This window comes from Sminthopsis crassicaudata, chromosome 1, assembly GCF_048593235.1.
Source record: "Sminthopsis crassicaudata isolate SCR6 chromosome 1, ASM4859323v1, whole genome shotgun sequence".
In the NCBI taxonomy this organism is placed as follows: domain Eukaryota; kingdom Metazoa; phylum Chordata; class Mammalia; order Dasyuromorphia; family Dasyuridae; genus Sminthopsis; species Sminthopsis crassicaudata.
Genome location: NC_133617.1, coordinates 457,648,271 through 457,669,685, shown reverse-complemented (window position 1 = coordinate 457,669,685; position 21,415 = coordinate 457,648,271). Strand labels below are relative to the sequence as shown.

Sequence of the window (21,415 nt, the reverse complement as noted above, 5' to 3'; positions counted from 1 at the left end):
ATCACCTGTTTGCTTTGATACTAAAAAGATAAATAACTCTGAGCTCGTAGATTTGAAACTTTAAGTTTACATCAGGAGAAGTGAGTAAGAAGAATAGAAAATCCTTTCTCTGTTGAGAGTCTCTACAGCTTATTAGTAATCTTAAATATTGCTATAAAGCAGACTTCAAACTGAAAAGCCCACTACAACAAGTGTAAAAAAAAAAAAAAAAAAAAAAAACTAAACTAAAAGACAAGGCTAGTCTGAGATTCTCTGTACACTTTTTTCAGTCTTCTAGATATACCAAACACTAGAATAGAACACATGTTCTAGACTCAGAAGACCTGAATTCATATCCTATATGGCACACATGCTACCTGTGCTTTTGTTTCCTCCCATAGAAAGGGATTTGTTTGGACTTAATAACTTCTGGGGTACCTTCCAATTTTAGGACTAAGACCTTACAATTCTAGAAACAGATTAGCCCAGATTTTGATTTGGGGATGGAGGAGGGACAGGAATGTGGTATTCTGATTTCATCTATGCAAGGAACTGGTAGCAGGATTCCCTTTACTGCTGCAGAGCAACAATTCTCTGTAATTATAGAGTGTTAGAGGAATTCCTGAGAATCTAAGAGGTTAGAGTTTTTCATTATCATACCATTAGTATATATCAGAAGGAGAACTTAAATCCAGACTTTTCTGATTCTTAGGTCATTTCTCTATTTACATTTTGTACTTTAATGAAAGTATAACCTCATTTGTTTAATGAAATGAATGACATTCTAATTATGATTATGCTAAATTCCACCTTACAATGCATGTTATTACCAAGGATGATCCCTAACTACAACAGGTTGGTTAATATATTCTGGTCAAGGTAAGTAAAGAAAAGACAATGTAAGTTGTCCTCTATCAGTCCGGATTGTACTGCCCAATTCTAAAGGTTTTAAGATGAAGAGAAAAGGAAAATATAAGTAGAGAAAGTAAAGGAGGTCAGGGAAAGATGGAAAAGGTGGGTGAATAGAGGGTCGGAGTGGGAGAAGAGGCATACTATTACAGCACCATAGATTTGTAGATCTGAAGTATTTGGAGGATCTTACTATCTAAGAGTAACATTTTTCATGACAGTGACAAAATTCTCCGTTGTTGCATCTAACAAGAAGTCTTACATGATATTATCACATACACCAAAAAATACATGTTGAAGAAGAGCCTTAAGGATACATATTGTACCACCAAAACAAATATTTTTTGATAGTAAACATGTATGTGTAATATTCTTGTTAGCTTTCTGGAGGTCTCAGGACCAGCTTTGTTTTCAGCAGAATAATCACCATGAGAATAGTCAGGGATAAAATCCAAAGTCTTTATTATCTCCTTTACAGTCTGTCTCCTACACCTGAGGCCTTGGCTAGCTTTCTGGAGGCCCTCCGTAAAATGGGTCTTGGTTTCAGTGCAGAAAGCAGGAGAGCCACCAGGACAGGTCTCTATCTTGAAGGCTGTCTTGAGTCCAAGTACTTGAGCTCCAGCCTCCAGTCCTCTTGTCTTCTCTTCTCTGGCCAAGTTTGTCCCCAGTTTATATATTCTATTATATTTACATCATTACAGTATACTGAATATAAACCAATCATTATATCACTAGGGAACCATTATTTATTGTAAGATTAAATCAATCATACTGAACTAGAGAACTCACTTGCTAAATTAGATAACTATTGTCTTATCAATTCCACTGAGTTAACACCTTGTTGTAGGATTAAATCATTCATACAGAGTTCCTGCTCTTTACATGTATGCCCAGTTAGTTCTTATCCTTCAGTCATCTGTGTGTCTTAAAAATATATGTTATGAATATTTAACAGGTATTGGACTATCTGCCAGTTAGGGAAGGGAGTGGGGGGGGGGAAGAAGGGGAAAATTTGGAATAAAAGGTTTTGCAAGGGTCAATGTTGGAAAAATTACCCATACATATGCTTTGTAAATAAAAAGCTTTAATAATTTAAAAAATGTAATCAGGAATAAGTAAAAATGTAATAGAACACAGAAAAATATATTATGCTATGAAATATAGTTTATAAATAAACACTACCTGTTCCCTTTTCAAAATTCTATCAAATATGCTTTTAAAATATGAAAGTTAATTCCATAAATATATGTAGAGATGAGAAAGCAAACATGGGTTGGCAATACTAATGTTACTAACAGCTTCTCAAATGCCTTTTTTTGGTATTAATAACTTCTGTGATTTCTTTTCAAATATTTTATATCTTTCCCTCTCACAGATATTTTGAAAATTTATTCCTCAACATCTTCAAATTTATGTCATCTTCTTCTCATTCTTCCTTTAGTATATATGATGTGGTCAACCAATCTATCAAAAAAGCATCATCTATTATGTATCTACTATATAATCTGTGCTAGACCCTGGGGATACAAGCACAAAGAATGAAACAATCCCTATTGATAAAAACCTTATATTGTAATGTAGGAGACAACAAATTCAGGTATATATTTATATATGTTTACAATATAAGCACAAAGTTATCAAATACAAATAAATGCAAAATTGTTAGATACAGGTTTTTTTTTTCCTTTTAAAGGCATTAACAGTTGGAGATTTTGGAAAAACTTCATGCATATGTCATGTCTGTGGAAGATTTTGGAGGAAGTGAGGGATTCTATTAGGTAAGAGTTAAGAAGAGAATGCATTCCAGGCATGGGGATGGTTAGTACAAATGTACAAAGATAAGAAGTAAAATGTTGTATATGAGAGAAAGAAAAGTAAATTCAGCTGGAAAGTAGAGTATGGAAAAAGTAATAATGTCCAATGAATGTATAAAGTTAGGTTGGGGACCAAGTTAAAAGTTAAAGAGAGGAGTTTGTATTTTATACCAAAGGCCACAGAAAATTACTAGAGTTTGTTAAATCACATGGTTTGGTTCGTTGAATTAATTATCTTTCCCATCTTTGTTTCCTTTAGTGTTATTTCCATTTCTTCATACTAGGCTAAGCTGTGATGTCAGATAAATAGTATGGTAGTTTTAACATCATTGATGGATAAAGTAGCTTGTCAACACAATTTGTTATTATTCCAGTTTAATACATAAATGTTCTTGGGATGATCTGTCTCAAAGGGGTTTCATAACAAAAAAAAAATTTGAGAGAGAGATAATAGAAAAATACAGAGAGAAATATAAACAAACAATTGTGTCCTCAGTCCCTAGTTGGAGATGAATCACCTGTAGTTTTTATCATTTGAAAACTAATACATTCAGAAGCTCATTGTAACAGATCTGAATGCTGATGGCATTGATTTTTTTTTAAGTTCCAACTATTATTTAGTGATACCTGAGCATAAAATATATTTCATTATCTGCTAAGCATGAGTGTGAATTGCACAGCATGAATATTCTTATGAATTCAGACTATACCAGATGAGACCCAAGCTTTCTCTGGATGCAGGGAGAGCAATTGTTGATGTGAATGAGTGACATAGGATTTACTGACTTACATCTGAACTCATGTCCAGGCTTGTCTTAGTTGGCTATCTTCTAACTAATTTTTCTGGATTAATTAATGAATATGTGAAGAATCCTGGCCCTTATGGCTAGGTTGGTTACCATTATGCTGTTTGGGACCACAAACAAGTCATTCAAACTATTTAAAAAGCTAATAATCACCTGATGTAGTGTGCTTCTCTAGACCCCCCAAGTCAGGGTACCAAAATATATTATGCTTTCTAGGGCCCCCAAATTGGAATGCCAACATATACTGTGATTCTAGAGCCCCCAAGTTGGGGTGCCAAAATGTATTGTGATTTCTAGAGCCCCCATGCTGGGGTGACAAAATATACCATCCATACTAGCTTTCTGGAGAATCTTGGGACCAGCCCAAATCCTTGGTCTTAGTGAAGGACTGAAGAAGGCAGGAGACCCACGAAGATGGTGAAAATATGGAATCCATTTATTCCAAATTATTTTACCCTTATATACCCTAATACCCTTATATAACCAAAGCAATACTGCGTATGCTCTAACTATATTCTGCACAGGGGGACCATATAAACAACTTGCTATTGTATGTAGATTGTCACCTGATATCATTCTTTGCCACTTGGTATCACTATGCTTCGAAATAGGAGATACTTTGCCCAACTTTATGCCAATAAATTCGATAACTTAAATGAAATGGAAGAATACCTTCAAAAATATAGCTTGCCCAGATAAACAGAGGAAGAAGTAAGTAGCCTAAATAGTCCCATTTCAGAACATTTTTTTTTGTTTTTCTTCCCAGATCATTTTTACCTTCCGAATATAATTCTTCCTTTGCAACAACAACAACAAAATTCGGTTCTGCACATATATATATATTGTACCTAGGATATACCATAAGATATTTAATATGTATGGGACTGCCTGCCATCTAGGGGAGGGGGTGGAGGGAAGGAGGGGAAAAATTCGGAATAGAAGGGAGTACAAAGGATAATGTTGTAAAAAAAAAATTACCTATGCATGTGTACTGTCAAAAAAAAGTTATAATTATAAAATTTAAAAAAAAAAAGATAGTGGCTTACATTCTAGTATGGAAAGGTGACAAATATATATATATATGTGTGTGTGTATGTGTGTGTGTGTGTGTGTGTGTGTGTGTGTGTGTGTGTGTAGATAGATAGATAGATAGATATAGATATAGATATAGGTACAAGAAAATATATATATATTAAGTGTTCTATTGAATGAGAAAAACAAAGCATTATGTTGGGAATTAGAAAAGTATGTTATTTGTGCTTTAACTCCATTAGCACCTTATGGTTATTTATAGGAAGACTAAACATTTTGGGCACAGGATCATATTGCAAGTCCAATAGTTTACAAGGTAGCAACTACCCAAATTATGAGAGTATTGACTTGTAGTTTACTTGGGAAGATACCACTGCTCTACCATATCATGACTAATTTGGAGGATTTTCTCAGCAAAGATTTTGGTTTGCTATTTTCTTCTCCAGATCATTTTACAGATGAAGAAACTGAGGCAAACAGGGTTAAGAGCCTTGCCCAGGATCACACAGAGAATAAGTGTCTGAAGCCACATTTGAATTCAAGTCTTCCTGATTCCAGGCCTGACATTCTATCCACTTCACCACTTAAGTGTCATTCTTCCAGGCATAAGAGGATGGCCAATTCAAAGGCATTGAGAGCAGAGACAAAGTGATGTGTATGAAGAACAGATAGTTTGAATGGACATGTATAACTGGGAGTAAAATAATAGGCAGCTCAGTAGCTTAGTAGATAAAGCACTTGGGAAGACCTCAGTTCAGATTTGGCCTCAGACACTTACTAGCTATGTGACACCGGGTAAGTCCCTTAACTTCTCTAGGTCTTAGCTTCCTCATTTGTAAAACAGGAGTAATAATAGCAACTACCTCAGAGTTATGAGGATCAATTAAGATAACATAGTATCTTGCAAATTTAAATTACAAGTTTGCAAATTTCATTAAACTTTATAAATGTCCATTAAGGATGGAAAGAGAGCTTTAGAGCAGCTTTTACATTATAAAATGAGAAATTAAAAAAGGTTGAGGATAATACTGGGATTATGAACCTGAGAGATTACAGGAAGGATGATAGTGTAATTTGATAGAAAAGAGAACTTTGGCCCAGTGCCAGGGCTTTCATCAAGAAGATCTGAGTTCAAATATAGGTTTAGACAATTACAAATTGTGTAACCTTGGCAAGTCATTTAACCCAATTCTTCAATTTCCTGTAAAATGAATAGGAGGATGAAATAGCAAACAATTCTAATATCTTTGTCAGGAAAATCCCAAAAAGGCTCACAAAGAGTCAGACACCATTAAAAATGACTAAACAACTACAAATTGAAATTTGATTATTTTATTTTTTCTGGTTATATATGTATATTAACTTTTGAAATATGCATTTCTTTATGAATTATGTTAGGAAAGAAAAATCAGAACAAAAGAGAAAAAACATAAGTAAAAAAAAAAAAAAGTGAACACAGCATGTGTTAATTTACATTCAATCATCTCTTTCTGGATACAGACAGTATTTTTTATCCAAAATTTATTGGTGTAATATTAGGAACAAAGAATGAGCTCTGTTTTAGACATACTGAATTGAGTTTAAGATGATTTTGGGATATGTACTTTAAAATATCCAAATAGGGCAATTTATGGTGCAGGGCTGAAATTCAGGATAGAGATTAAAGTTGGATGTGTCATTTGCATATAAATAGTAATGAAATTCATGGAAGTTGGTAAATTTATCAAGAGATTAAGTGTGGGTAGAAAAGAAAGGGGCTATAGGATAGATATCCTGGTTTTATGAGGCCTGATATGGACTTTGAACATGAAAAGGGATTAAAAAGTGATCAGATGGGTAAGAGTCAGTGTCATAAATCCTAGTGTCATGAAAATCCAAAAGAGGAGAGAATAACCAGAGAGAGTGATGAGTAGTATCAAATGCAAGTGAGTAAAGAAGGTTAGGGAAAATAGAAAAGAGTTTTACTTTGGCAAGTAATTGACCCCCAGGCATTTTGCAAAGAGCAATTTCAGTGGAACTATAAGGTCAGAAACCAGATTGCAAAGGATTGAGGAATGAGTGAACCAAGAAAATGGAATTAAATAGGGTAGATAGCTTTTTTTTTTTCTTTTTTTTTTTTTTTTTTTTTTTTTTTTTTCCTGTGAGTTTGGTTGTAAAAGGGTGGATGATAATTTGAGGGGACTGTAAATTCTAATAAAGTTTCCTTTTCTTTTCTTTTTTTTTTAAGAATTGGGATGAGATTGGAAAAGCACTAATTATTATAAATAAGATTTCTGAACTCTCAGAGGAAAGAAGAATCATCAAGGGATAGTACACATGATTTGAATAGCTTGGAAAATTTTAAGCAAGTGAACTTTACATGAGTAAAAGGTTTTGAGTGATAGCTATCAAGGTGCAGAATAAAAGTGGTAGTAGAAACAAAAGATATTCCAACTCTCCTTCCATGTCAGAGTGTGAATGATGGCATAGATAGTGTTTGAGAGCCTGATCTTGATCATCTGGGGAAAATAGGATTAGGGGAAGTTCAAGTTATTTCTCTAAGGAATGGAAATTTTAGCAAGCAGATTAGAAGGGAAGAACAGAGTCAGAAAGAGACTGGAGTAGCTAAGGTTGAGGAGGATAATGATAAGAGAACAAAAAGTATAGATTGGAATTAGTTTGCTCCTTTGTGATCAATAATCGGGTAATGCAGGGATAGTGAGAGAAATAGGTGGTAGATATTTATTAGCCATAATGCAATCTCTTCCCAATCCTTTTTTTTTTTTTTTTAATTCCTTACTCAAACAAAACTCTATAAAATTTTTACAATTTTATATTTTATATTACAAATTTTATATTGAGAAGTGGTCCTAAGATTGGAAACCTGCAAGACTAGAGAGATAACTAGTCTCACTATATACTGCACTTCAAGGACATGTGTTCATTCTTGGGTACCACATCTTAGGAAGAATATTGATAAATTTGAGTGCATTCAAAAGGTGAAGAACTTTAAGATTATATTATATGAGATCAAAGTGAAGAAACTGGAGGATGATAGTTTTAGAACAGTGCTATGCTAGAACTAAAGAGTGATAGCTCAGCAGATTATGAAATTGTCTAATGAGAACTTGATTTATTATTTTGTTGATTGTCTAAAGAAAATGATACAGAAAATATTAGTACAAGTTAAACTTAAAAATCATATTGTCTATACATTTCCCTCCAGAGACCTAGATATTAAATATTTGTCTTCACACCACCACATAGGGTGAACAGAAAGAGAAGTAGGATGAAATGAAAAGAATGGGAAATTTGAATTTAGAATCTTGGGTTCAAATCCTGACTATCTCATTTACTAGATTTATTGGGTTAATTTCTTAGCTTCCAAGTTTTCTTAACTGTAAAATACAAGATTTGTGCTAGATGTCTTTGAAATTCCCTTCCATCTCTAAATCATGTTAGTATAGTGCAGTGGTTCTTCAGATATAGTTCTGGGACCCTGAGGAAAGATGCCCTTTCAGGAGCTCTGTGAAGTCAAAGCTACTTTCATAAAAATTCTGTCTTGCTATCAATCATAATAGCTAGCATTTATATACTATTTTAAGGTTTACAAAGTGCTTTGCTAATATTATTTCATGTTAGCCTCACAAAAATCTTAGGAAGAAGATACTATTATTATCTCCCTTTTATAAATGTGGACCTTTAGATAGAAAGTCACACAGCACATAAGTTTCCGGGGTTTGTAATGCAGAAGAAATTGAGCAAGACAAGAGAAAGTATTCAATACAGAATTTATTAACAAGACTATCATCTCAGAGAATCCAGCACCAAAGTCAGATACACAAGATTCTTTATAGGATAACAAGAACAATGACATAATGGGAGAGGTACCTGGATGGGGCTGACCTAATGGGGGAAGGCACCTAAGATGACATAATGAGAGGTCCTGGAGAGGCTCCTGATATTCTAATAATGTCTAAAATGGATAAAGACCTTTATCCCATCAAACTTTAAGAGGAAATAAGTATAGCCTAAGATCTAAGATATAAAATCTTTATCCTAACAATGAAAGGGAATGTTTATAACCTGAGGCAGAGTAATTGAATAAGACAATTAGGGTAACTGGGTCAGGACATTAAAAGAGAACTGGGGCAAAACAGGTTGCATTTGAACTCAGATCTATTCTGACCCTGAGCCCAAGACTCTATCCACTGCTTTCATTTTTAATATTCAAGATTTTGAAAGATAGGTTCTATCTATCTATCTATCTATCTATCTATCTATCTATCTATCTATCTATATCCCATGTAAATAAAAGCTCTTTAGGAAGGTTGCAAAAATTTTAATAGTATAAATGGGTTCTGAAACCAAAAGGATTTAGAAGTGCTGGGGTAATAGACTATATTGAGCCAAGAAGCCTTAGATTACGAAAACTACTTCAATTATGTTCTAGCTGTATGCCCCTGGATAAGACACTTAGCTGTAGACTTGATGGCCTTTAAGAGTCTTTCCAGCATCTAATCTATGATCATGTAAAAATCCGAAGAACTCTCACGTAGAAGAGGCATTAAAATTATTGTTCTTTACCACAGAGAACAGAATTTAGAGCAATGGGTAGAAACTTTAGAAAAATAGATTTAGGAGGGACTTAAGGGGAAAAAAAATGCTTTCTTATAGTTATCTCAAAGTGCAAGAGGCTGCCTCAGAAGATAATAGTTTCCTCCTGGCTAAAGATCCTTAAGGCAATTGTTTGGAAGGCTATTTGTTCCCAATTTTGAAGAGGGGATTTTTTTTTTCCTACAAGTTGAGCTTGTAGCAGTTGGCCACTGAAATTCCTTGTGACCATGAGATTCTATAATCCTATGATATCTTTGAAGCTGAAAGTGCAGAGACTATTTTAATATTTCTTTTTCTTGAAGGAAGCCTCCATAAAATTCTCCCTGATCATTTCCCATTTCAGGCAAGGTATACTGATAAGGAGTTCAAAATATAGGCATATCTTAATAATTTTTATAAATCTTTTGTGAATCACTGCAGGGTCTTAGATCGGGAAGAGGAAGAAAAAAATATTATGCATACCGTGAATAAGAGAGATTGTTCTGAATTAAAATGAATCTTCATCAAGTTCATTATTAAAATTGCATTTTATAGACAGCTTAAGTCTCTCCAATAAGACATCTCACTAAGTCCCTGGAGTTGAACTTAGGTTCTATTTTCATGGTTTTGATAACATACAAGAGACTTTATAATATTCTGTATACTTTTCAGTTTGTTCACAGTAGCTGAATACAAGCTATACAAATTTTTCTAATCTCAAATTATTGTGCAAAAGTAATCTCTTCATTACTCCTGTGTAGCGTGCTCTCCTGGCAGTTACAATTACTAGTCTGCCCTAGACCCACCAGAGTACCTTTGACCACTGTGCTTAGCAGTGTGAACTCTACCCGGCTTGCCTCCTCTGAGGCCTTCAAAGGTCTCTGGCCACAATCTCTTGAATCTATAGTTTAATAACCGGTAGCGCACTCAAGAACAGCCACATGTAATCTTAAAAGCTTTTATTATACCTATTCATATAATGCCCTGACTGATGCCCTGACTTGTTGGTTCCCAAGTGAACACCTGGTCAGAAGACCCACGTGTTCACTACCAAACTCCTTACCTCTTTCGGCTATCCATCTTGGCTTGGCCACCCAGGCTAGGGAGCCAGGATGAAGAGCGCCAGGTTAAAGAGAGCGACTGCTGCCTGCAGTGGGCTTACATAGGGCCTGTGAGGTCACACACACGCCAATCAGCGAGAGAGTCATCCATTACGAAGCTATCTCAAAATGGACAGGATCCCACCTACAAGGCAGTCCTAATATCCACAGAAATTACTTCCGGGCCTCAATGATGCGCTGTGGCGCAGCCCATTTAAAGGGCCCTTACACTCCTGCCTTTCAAATTCCATCTCTTTTGCTGTTAAGAGTTTTAAGAAGGTGTGTATCCGTCTGTCTGAGCACACCTATGTATGCATGTGTGAATGTGTGTATGTGAGACCTTCAAATGGCAATTGCGTTTTCTGTGGCTTTATTTTGTAGTTGTGTTTGAATTTAACCTTCAGAGATCCTTTTTGAGACTGATAAATGTTTTCAAGAAATATAATTTCCCTTATATTTTTTTTCTTTCCTTCAGAAGTTGCTTTGTATGAGCAACAGAGCTTTCCAGATAATAGTGGAAATAAATCTTAGTTTTTGCCCTCTGATAGGGCCAGTCCTTATCTTTTTCTCCTTTTACCTCAGTGATAATTGTTTATCAGTACATGCAGGCTTTTCTCTTAAGATTTTGATACCACCAAGGTTCATATCTCTAGCTGAGATAGAGTCCAGTTCATTGAATCCCATTCTGGATGGATTTAACAGAAGTCAGAGAAATTGGAATGCTGTGCCAAGTCGATTCTACTATTTGAACATGATAAGAACATCTATGAATTTTTGTGTGTGCAAACCTTTCTTCTTTAACTTAATACTCATCAAGATATGAGAAATAGCATGATACGGTTCCTTTCAAAGCTTCAATCAAAATAAAAAAAAAATTATGTTAAAAATATACCTAAGCTCACTGCTGCTTCTGCTTCCCTTGGATATGGAAAAGAAATGAGCCTAAGAGCATTCAAACAAACCCAACTCATTTAAATAAAGGATAGATAGATATCTAGGCCTGTGTAGAGCAAACTGGGAACAGTCATACTCTTTGCACCAAACTTAAAGAAAAAAACAGATTTTTAAAATTCAAGCACAGTGAACCTTCTGCAGTAGAATGGAGAAGACACAATTCCCTGAGATGTGTAGAGAGCCATGAATGAAATATAAAAGAAAAGAAATGTCATTTTATTTCTATGGTACAGTGGATCCAAACAAACAATAGCTCTTTATGCCAGAGAATATGTATTCATGAAATAGATCTATCCTGGCCCTTTTAAAGTATATCAAAAAAGCCTCTTTATAATGTTATTTCACATATAACATGGGCTTGAATTCTGAAAAAGAGGCAGTGGAGTAAAATATAGAATAAGGCAAAAGAATATTCTCTGTTTATTTTTGCTTACTTGTATTTATTTGTTGCAAAGCTTTCTTAATGTGATAGAGTGGAAAGTCATTGGAAAATCAAAGTGATATTCAAAAAAGATCATCTGTGAAATGTATTTTTTTTTACATAGGACTTCCAGCTGGATATCAAGTCATATTTATTTTTCAAGAATTTTTAATATATTTTATCATTTCATCACTGTCACTTATCATCACCTCCCAAGCCTATATCTTCCCTTATGACAAAGGAAAACAAAATCACTTCTTGAAAGACCTTTTCTGACAATGCATATGATATTCTGTTGTAATATTCACCCACCACTCTGCTATGAAAGAGATACAAATAACTCTTACCAAAAAATATGCCAGATATTTAGAAGAGTGAAACAGTACCAGGGAAATTAAATGATTTAGCCAAGTCCTTGATTATAAGCACTGGACGCAAGATTTCAACAGAGGTTCTTTGAATCAAGTATCAGTTTTCTTTTCCCAGTACTATACTGTGTTCTCTAAGATCTTGGTTTTTCCATTATCCATAGTTCAACTTCTCTATAGTGATCTTTTCATTTATACTTTTTTCAATTCTGCCTGTTTTGCTTTGAACTAATTCATATAAATTTCCCCTAGTTTTCTTTGAAGTATTTGTCTTTTTTTTTTAAACTACATAGTAATATTCTATTACATTGATTAATATGCATTATTTTCCCAGCCATTCCAAAATTGATGGACAAACATTTTTTCATCAGTTTTTTGGTACCACAAAGAATGCTTCTATCAATATATTGATATATATATATATATATATATATATATATATATATATATATATATATATATATATATATATACATATTAACCTTCTCACTTTTTCTTCCTCCTTCTTCCCTCTCTCTTCTCCCCTACTTCTCCCCTCCCTTCTCCCCATGTTACTCTCCCTTTTTTCTTCCTTCCTTAAACCTTTTTTTACCCTCTTTTAAAGTATACCTAGTAGTGACCATAAATAATCAAGATCTGAAACTCAGCACATTCATTCAATTAAGATTGCAAATGATTATGAAATATTGAGTTATTTTTCTTGTATAATTACAGACTTCAAAGTTCCACCAACAGTACATCAATTTCCTCTCTTCCCACCTATAGCCCCCCTCATATCTTAATAGTTCCTGTCTTTTGTTCTTTTCCAATTTATGTGGTATGGGCTAAAACCCTGAAATTATCTTAATTTACATGTCTTTTATTATTTGTGATTTAGACTATATTTTCATTAGTCATCTGTAATTTGCAATTCTTATTTTGAAAACTATTCATATTTTTGACCCCTTATTTAATGAAAAATAGCCCAACAGTATTTATTTCCAGGAGAGATCAGCTAGCCTCTCAGGAGAAGGCAACGTGTTGTAAATAACAATTTTTTTTTAAATTTATGACATAAATTGCTAATGAAATCATAGGCTTTTAATATACAGAAAACAATATACAAATCTTGACTCAGTTGAAGGGATTGAGAAAGAAGATATATTTCCTTTCTCTATAAATGGAAGTTATGAAAAATGAGACAAATGTAGACCATGAGAGCTCCACTGTAGTTTAGGGAACCATATTTTTCATATCTACCTATTGTGCCTATGAAAGGCAAAGGCAAGAAAATCTTTCTACTATGATGTGCTTATAAAATCTTTTTTTTTTTTATCAAAAACAAAATTTTCAGCAAATACAAATATCTTAATAAATACACAAAATACATAAAAGAGTATTCCACATAAAATTATAAACTTGTCATGTAGTTTAGGGTTTTTTGTTTTTTATTTTTTTGGTTCACTGTGTACAACTTGTTTTGAGTTTTGCATAATTCAAATTTTACACTATAGTTTAAATACTGCTCTGTCTCTTTTTCAATTTCCTTCTGATTTCTTCTAAAACTTAAATTATTCATTAAGATTACTTGCTTTCTTTCACTTCTGTCACTCTTATTATCCTGCCAAATCTCTCAATTCTCCAACCCTACTGAAGAGGGGACCCCAAAACTCTAAAAATCCTTAAAGGAAAAAATCTTCTCCAACTCTGCCTCAGTAAAGGACCTCGCCTCAGGGATAAACAGTTTCATCTTTGTTATCTAGGTGAGGTCCACTCAGTCCTAAACTCATTGAATTCAATTCAAATTCCAGCTCAAGCTGAAACCCAGAGATGAGCCAACTTGGGACTCCACCCTGGAGTTCCCTTCAGCTAAAGCTCCCATTATAAAAGAGCCAAACTAAAACCCTATCTTTACAAAGGTTTCAAACATGCTATGAGATGCCAAGGGCATCTGTCCACTAGAATATTCTTTCCAGTGTCATCTTCTCTTTACCCTCACCTATTTTCCTAACAAGACTTTATGCCTCTCTGTCAGGATATCTAGCCTTACTTCCAATCCCCATAATAAACCCTTTTATCAATCTAGGTTTTCAGGTATTCTTTTACAGAGAACCTCTGCACCTCCAGAAGGGAGTCCCCAAAACTCCCTATCCTTGCGTCGAATCCCAAGTATTTGCAGGGGAGCCAAACCTCTCCATTTGGTTCCCTGAACCACGAACTTGCCACTAGACTTTATCATTTAACTCCCTGACCACCAAAAACCCTAATTTCATTTTGGTTCCCTAAATCTAAACCTTATTACTACTCCCCAAGGAAGAAAAATAAATGTTTATTTTAAACACATGCATTTACTTATGCAAAATGAATTTGCATATTGACTATGTCTGAAAACATACAACTCATAATGCATCTGACCTTTCTGCCAAAAACTATAAAATATTAAGTACTTTGAGTCTCCTCAAGTCATATTGGGCCACTAACTTGATCATAATTCTTAAATTTTTCATAGTTGTTTTATTCTGTAGTGTTTTAGTAACTGTATAAATTTCATGTCACTCTGTTTCAGTCTTCTCTGAATCAATCTCTTTATTATTGAATAATTAATTATATCCCATTATGTCTATATGCAATATTTGTCCAGCCCAGCAGTGGTCATCCATGTTGCATCTAATTCTTTGCCTTATGCAAATTACTTCAAAAACTGTTAGTGCATATGGGTCCTTTTAAAAATAATTTATTAGATATAAGTCTACAAATAATGCTAAGAGTATGTTTTCCAGAATGATTGTATTTCTTCATAATTTCACCAGCAATATATTATTAATATATTTTCCTCTCTAAGTCTTTCTAACAATTATCATTTTCCTTTTCCAGTGTGATTGGTATAAGCTAGAAGAGTTCTTCTAAATTTAATTTATTAGTAGTTTTATTTATTATTATTAATATTTTAATTAGTGATCTGGAACAGTCAGGCAACAAGAATTTGTTAAGAACTTGTATCATGCACTATGCTAAGTAAGAGTCTCTGCCCTAAAGGAGCTTATAAAAGAAGAAAAAAATTCATTAATAAAAAAGAAATAAGGACTTCTGGCCAGGATGGCGGCGTGGAGGCAGACAGCTTCTTGAGCTCCGCATTTTCTCTCAGGACTTAATTCATGACAAGACTCAGAATTAATGCTTGACTGGAAAAGAAACCCACAAATAATCACCAACAGAAGACATCCTTGAAATTTGCCAGAGAAGGTCTGTGTTTATTCAGGGGACAGTTGAACAGACTGGGTGCAGACTGAGGGCAGGCAGCAAGAGCAACACAGACAGCTCACACAGCTCAGACCAAAGGCGGGAAAGTGATCTCTTCCATTTCTGCAAAAAGACTTTTACCCCAGTGTGGATGTTCCATCTTGCAGTAAGCCAGGAGCAGCAGAGAAGGTGTAAACACTGGAGGTGAAGAATAAAACCCCAGAAAGCTATCTTCTCTCAGGACCCGGCCACGCCCACCCCACCCAGAGTGACTCAGAGCTTTCTTAGAGCCTCAGAGCACCTCTCTACTGTCTCCCGCAGTCTGTAGAGGAAGTCGGGAAACACCATCCAGCCCCATCCCTCCCCAAAACAGACCAATTGTTTCTGTTGTCAATTTGTTTTCTTCCATTCCCACTCTGACAAAATGCACAAAAAATTTAAAAGGGCTCTAACCATTGACAGCTTCTGTATGGAGAGAGAGCAAACTTCAAATACTGAGGAGACTAAAAGCAGATTGTCTCCAGAGGAATCCCCTAAGGGGGATATGATTTGCTCCTCAATTCAAAAGAATCTCATAGAGGAAATCAAAAAGGCTCTCACAAGAGAGCTAGAAGAGAAATGTGAAAAGGAAAGGAAAGTTTGGCAAAAGAGCCTGAAGAAGTTATCCAAAGTGGATAAAGAGATCAAATCATTGAGAAATAAAATTAGTGAATTAGAAAAAGTAAACAACTCCAAGGAAAACAGGATTAGTAAGCTAGAAAAAGAAAATGAAATGGAAAAAAATTCCACAGAAGAAAAAAAATCACTTAAAAACTCAATTGGACAATTACAAAAAGATATAAAAAAAGTGAGTGAAGAAAATACATCAATAAAAATTAGACTCGAACAAGTAGAAATGAATGACTCAAGGAGAAACCAAGAAGTAGTCAAGCAAAACCAGAAAAACAAAACAATTCAAAAGAATGTCACGTACCTTATTGGAAAGACAACAGACCTGGAAAACAGATCCAGGAGAGACAATTTGAGAATAATCAGACTCCCTGAAAAATGTGAGGAAAAAAAGAGCCTGGACACTATTTTCCAGGAAATTATCAAAGAGAACTGCTAAGACGTTTTGGAAACAGAGGGTAAAATAGACATTGAAAAAATTCATCAATCATCAAAGGGACCATAAAATCAAAAACGCCAAGAAATATACTGGCCAAGTTAAAGAACCATCAGACGAAGGAAAAAATATTGGAAACTGCTAGAAAAAAGGAATTCAGATATGGAGGAGCCACAATAAGGATAACCCAGGATCTAGCAGCGTCCACATTAAAAGAACAAAGGGCCTGGAATATGATATTCCGAAAGGCTAAGGAACTTGGTATGCAGCCAAGAATAACTTTCCCAGCAAGAATGAGCATCATTTTTGAGGGAAGAAGATGGACATTTAACGAAATAAATGAATTCTTGATAAAAAAAACCAGATCTACACAAAATGTTTGATCTTCAAATACAGAACTCAAGAGATTTCTAAAAAGGTAAAAAGAAATCTTGCAAACAATTTTTATGCCATAAAGATATGTAAAGAACACATGTATAATTTGTCCTAGAAACTAGAGGTGGAAAGGAAATTATATCATAAAAAAGGGTAAAGTGGTGGTACTACATCTAATATATCTGAGAGAAAGAAAGGAGGGGGATGAGCATAGTGTATATCAATAGACATATTCGATTTATGGTGAAACTTCTTCCACTTCATTGAAAAGTGGGAGGAAAGGAGTAAGCTAAGGGGAAGAGAATATAGAAATTGTGAGAAAAAGGGGTAAAAATAGGAAGAGAAACTTTAAGGTGGGGAAGGGATACCAAAAAGTGAGGGCTGTGAAAACCAAGTAGTGTTCATAAGTTTAATACTGGGTAGGGGGGTAAGAGGGAAGGAAAGGAGACAAGCATAAGCAGGGGTTAACAGGATGGCAAGCAATATAGAATTAGTCATTCTAACCATAAATGTAAGTGGGGTAAACTCCCTCATATAGAGGAAGTAGTTAGCACATTGGATTAAAAGCCAGAATCCTACTATATGTTGTTTACAGGAAACACACCTGAAACAGGGTGATACATTCAAAATAAAAGTAAAAGGGTGGAGCAGAATCCGCTCTGCTTTAGGTGAAGCCAAAAAAGCAGGGTAGCCATCCTCTATGCTAAAGGGTAGCATAGATAATGAAGTAGTATCAATATTAAACATATATGCACCAAGTGGTGCAGCATCTAAATTGTTAAAAGAGAAATTAAGAGAGCTGCAAAAAGAAATAGATAGCAAAACTATAAGCACTCTCAGAATTAGATAAATCAAATCACAAAATAAATAAGGAAGAAGTCAAAGAAGTAAACAGAATCCTAGAAAAGTTTGATATGATAGATCTTTTGCAAAAGCCAAATGGAGACATAAAGGAGTACACTATCTTCTCAGCAGTTCATGGAACCTATACAAAAATTGATCATATACTAGGACATAAAAACTTCAAAATCAAATGCAGTAAGGCAGAAATAGTAAATGTATCCTTTTCAGACCACAATGCAATTAAAATTACATTTAATAAAAAGTCAGGGGAAAATAGACCAAAAATAATTGGAAACTAAATAATCTCATACTAAAGAATGATTGGGTAAAACAGCAAATCATTGACATAATTAATACCTTCACTCAAGAAAATGATAATAATGATTGTCATATCATATTCATCATATTCATCATATTCATATCAAAATGTGTGGGAATACAGCCAAAGCAGTAATAAGGGGAAGTTTTATATCTCTAGAGGCCTACTTGCATAAAATAGAGAAAGAGAGGGTCAACAAATGGCTTACAACTAAAATTGCCAGAAAAGGAATAAATTAAAAACCTTCAGACGAACACGAACCTTGAAATTCTAAAAAATAAAAGGTGAGATTAATAAAATTGAAATTAAAAACACTATTGAATTAATTAATAAAACTAAGAGTTGGTTCTAGGAAAAAATCAACAAAATAGACAAACCCTTAGTAAATCTGATTAAAAAAAGGAAAGAGGAAAAGCAAATTGTTAGTCTTAAAAATGAAAAAGGAGAACTCACCACTAATGAAGAGGAAATAAGAACAATAGTTAGGAGCTACTTTGCCCAAATTTATGCCAAAAAATTCGATAACTTAAATGAAATGGAAGAATACCTTCAAAAATATAACTTGCCTAGATTAACAGAGGAAGAAGTAAATAGTCTAAATAGTCCCATTTCAGAAAAAGAAATAGAACAAGCTATTAACCAACTCCCTAAGAAAAAATCCCCAGGACCAGATGGATTTACATGTGAATTATACCAAACATTTAAAAAACAACTAACTCCAATGCTATATAAATTGTTTGACAAAATAGGGATTGAAGGAGTCTTACCAAATTCCTCTTATGACACAGACATGGTACTGATTCCTAAACCAGGTAGGCTGATAACTGAGAAAGAAAATTATAGAGCAAGCGCCTTAATGAATATTGATGCTAAAATCTTAAATAAAATATTAGCAAAAAGACTACAGAAAATTATCCCCAGGATAATACACTATGACCAAGTGGGATTTATGCCAGGAATGCAGGGTTGGTTCAACATTAGGAAAACTATTAGCATAATCGACCATATCAATAACCAAATTAACAAAAACCATATGATCATCTCAATAGATGCAGAAAAAGCATTTCATAAAATCCAGCATCCATTCCTACTAAAAAAGACTTGAGAGTATAGGAATAAATGGACTATTCCTTAAAATAATAAGGAGCATATATTTAAAACCTTCAGTAAACATCATATGTAATGACGATAAACTGGAACCTTTCCCTGTAAGATCAGGATTGAAGCAAGGTTGCCCACTATCACCATTACTACTCAATATTGTACTAGAAACTCTAGCCTCAGCAATAAGAGCCAAAAAAGAGAATCAAGGAATTAGAGTAGGTAATGAGGAAATCAAATTATCACTCTTTGCAGATGACATGATGGTATACTTAGAGAACTCCAAAGCTATTAGAAATAATTCAGAACTTTAGCAAAGTTGCAGGATACAAAATAAATGCACATAAATCATCAGCATTTTTATACATTACCAACACAATCCAAAAGTAATAGATACAAAGAGAAATTCCATTCAAAATAATGGTCGATAATATAAAATATTTGGGAATATATCTACTAAAGGAAAGTCAGGAATGATATGAACAAAATTACAAAACACTTGCCACAAAAATAAAGTCATATTTAAATAACTGGAGAAAGACATTCAGTGCTCTTGGATAGGCCCGAGAGAATATAATTAAGATGACAATACTCCCTAAACCAATCTATTTATTTAGTGCTATATCAATCAGACTCCCAAGAAATTATTTTAATGACCTAGAAAAAAATAAAAACAGAATTCATATGGAACAACAAAAGGTCGAAAATTTCAAGGGAAGTAATGAAAAAAAAATCAAATGAAGGTGTTCTGGCTGTACCTGACCTAGAACTATATTATAAAGCAGCAGTCACCAAAACTATTTGGTATTGGCTAAGAAATAGTCTAGTTGATCAGTGGAATAGCTTAGGTTCACAGGGCAAGATAGTGAATAAAAATAGTAATCTAGTGTTTGACAAACCCAAAGATCCCAAATTTTGGGATAAGAATTCATTATTTGACAAAAACATCTGGGAAAACAGGAAATCAGTATGTCAGAAACTAGGCATGTACCCACATTTAACACCACATACTAAGATAAGATCAAAATGGGTCCAAGATTTAGGCATAAAAAATGAGATCATAAATAAATTGGAGGAACATAGGATATTTTGCCTCTCAGACTTGTGGAGGAGGAAGGAATTTGTTTCCAAAGGATAACTAGACACCATTATTGATCACAAAATAGAAAATTTTGATTACATCAAATTAAAAAGCTTTTGCACAAACAAAACTAATGCAAACAAGATTAGAAGAGAAGTAACAAATTGGGAAAACATTTTTACAGTTAAAGGTTGTGATAAAGGCCTCATCTCCAACATATACAGAGAATTGACTCTAATTTATAAGAAATCAAGCCATTATCCAATTGATAAATGGTCATACAATTTTCAGATGATGAAATTGAAACTATTTCCACTCATATGAAAGAGTGTTCCAAATCACTATTGTTCAGAGAAATGCAAATTAAGACAACTCTGAGATACCACTACACACCTGTCAGATTGGCTAAGATGACTGGAAATAATAATGATGAATGTTGGAGGGGATGTGAAAAAACTGGGACACTGATGCATTGTTGGTGGAGTTGTGAAAGAATCCAACCATTCTGGAAAGGAATCTGGAATTATGCCCAAAAAGTTATCAAACTGTGCATACCCTTTGATCCAGCATTGCTGCTATTAGGCTTATATCCCAAAGAAATACTAAAGAAGGGAAAGGGCCCTATATGTACCAAAATGTTTGTGGCAGCCCTTTTTGTAGTGGCTAGAAATTGGAAAATGAATGGATGCCCATCAATTGGAGAATGGTTGGGTAAATTATGGTATATGAATGCTATGGAATATTATTGTTCTGTAAGAAATGACCAACAGGATGAATACAAAAAGGCTTGGAAAGACTTACATCAACTGATGCTGAGTGAAACGAGCAGAACTAGGAGATCATTATACACTTCAATAATGATACTGTATGAGAATGTATTCTGATAGAAGTGGATATCTTCAACATAGAGAAGAGCTAATCCAATTCCAATTGCTTAATGATGGACAGAATCAGCTATACCCAGAAAACGAACACTGGGAAATGAGTGTAACTTGTTAGCATTTTTTTGTTTTTCTCCCCAGGTTATTTTTACCTTCCGAATCCAATTCTTCCTTTGCAACAACAACAACAACAACAAAATTCAGTTCCGCATATATATATTGTACCTAGGATATATTATAACATATTTAATATATATGGGAATGCCTGCCATCTAGGGGAGGGGGTGGAGGGAAGTAGGGGAAAATTCGGAAGAGAAGGGAGTACAAGTTGTAAATAAAATTTATAATTATAAAATTAATAAAATAAATAAATAAATAAAAAGAATTATTGGACTGCTAGACCATGATCAGAAAAACATCCTTGACATCATATTTTAAGAAATTTTCAAGGAAAAATGTAATATCTTAGATGCAGAGGATAAAATAGATATTAGCAAGACCATTGCTAATATATGTACCAAAAAGAGATCAAA

General features: G+C 34.1%; 1 protein-coding gene across 18 annotated transcripts in view; it reads left to right on the top strand.

Annotated features, from left to right (window-relative positions):
* The window catches only part of LINGO2 (leucine rich repeat and Ig domain containing 2), a 1,288,153-nt gene that overhangs the window by 1,201,486 nt on the left and 65,252 nt on the right, over window positions 1-21,415 (top strand). For 2 of the 18 annotated variants that reach the window (XM_074280809.1, XM_074280806.1), the window contains one exon: window positions 2,582-2,666. The exons of the other annotated variants lie outside the window; for them this stretch is intronic. The gene's annotated coding sequence lies outside the window, so the exon portion shown is untranslated. The remainder of the gene's footprint in view (window positions 1-2,581; window positions 2,667-21,415) is intronic. 18 annotated transcript variants of the gene reach the window in all.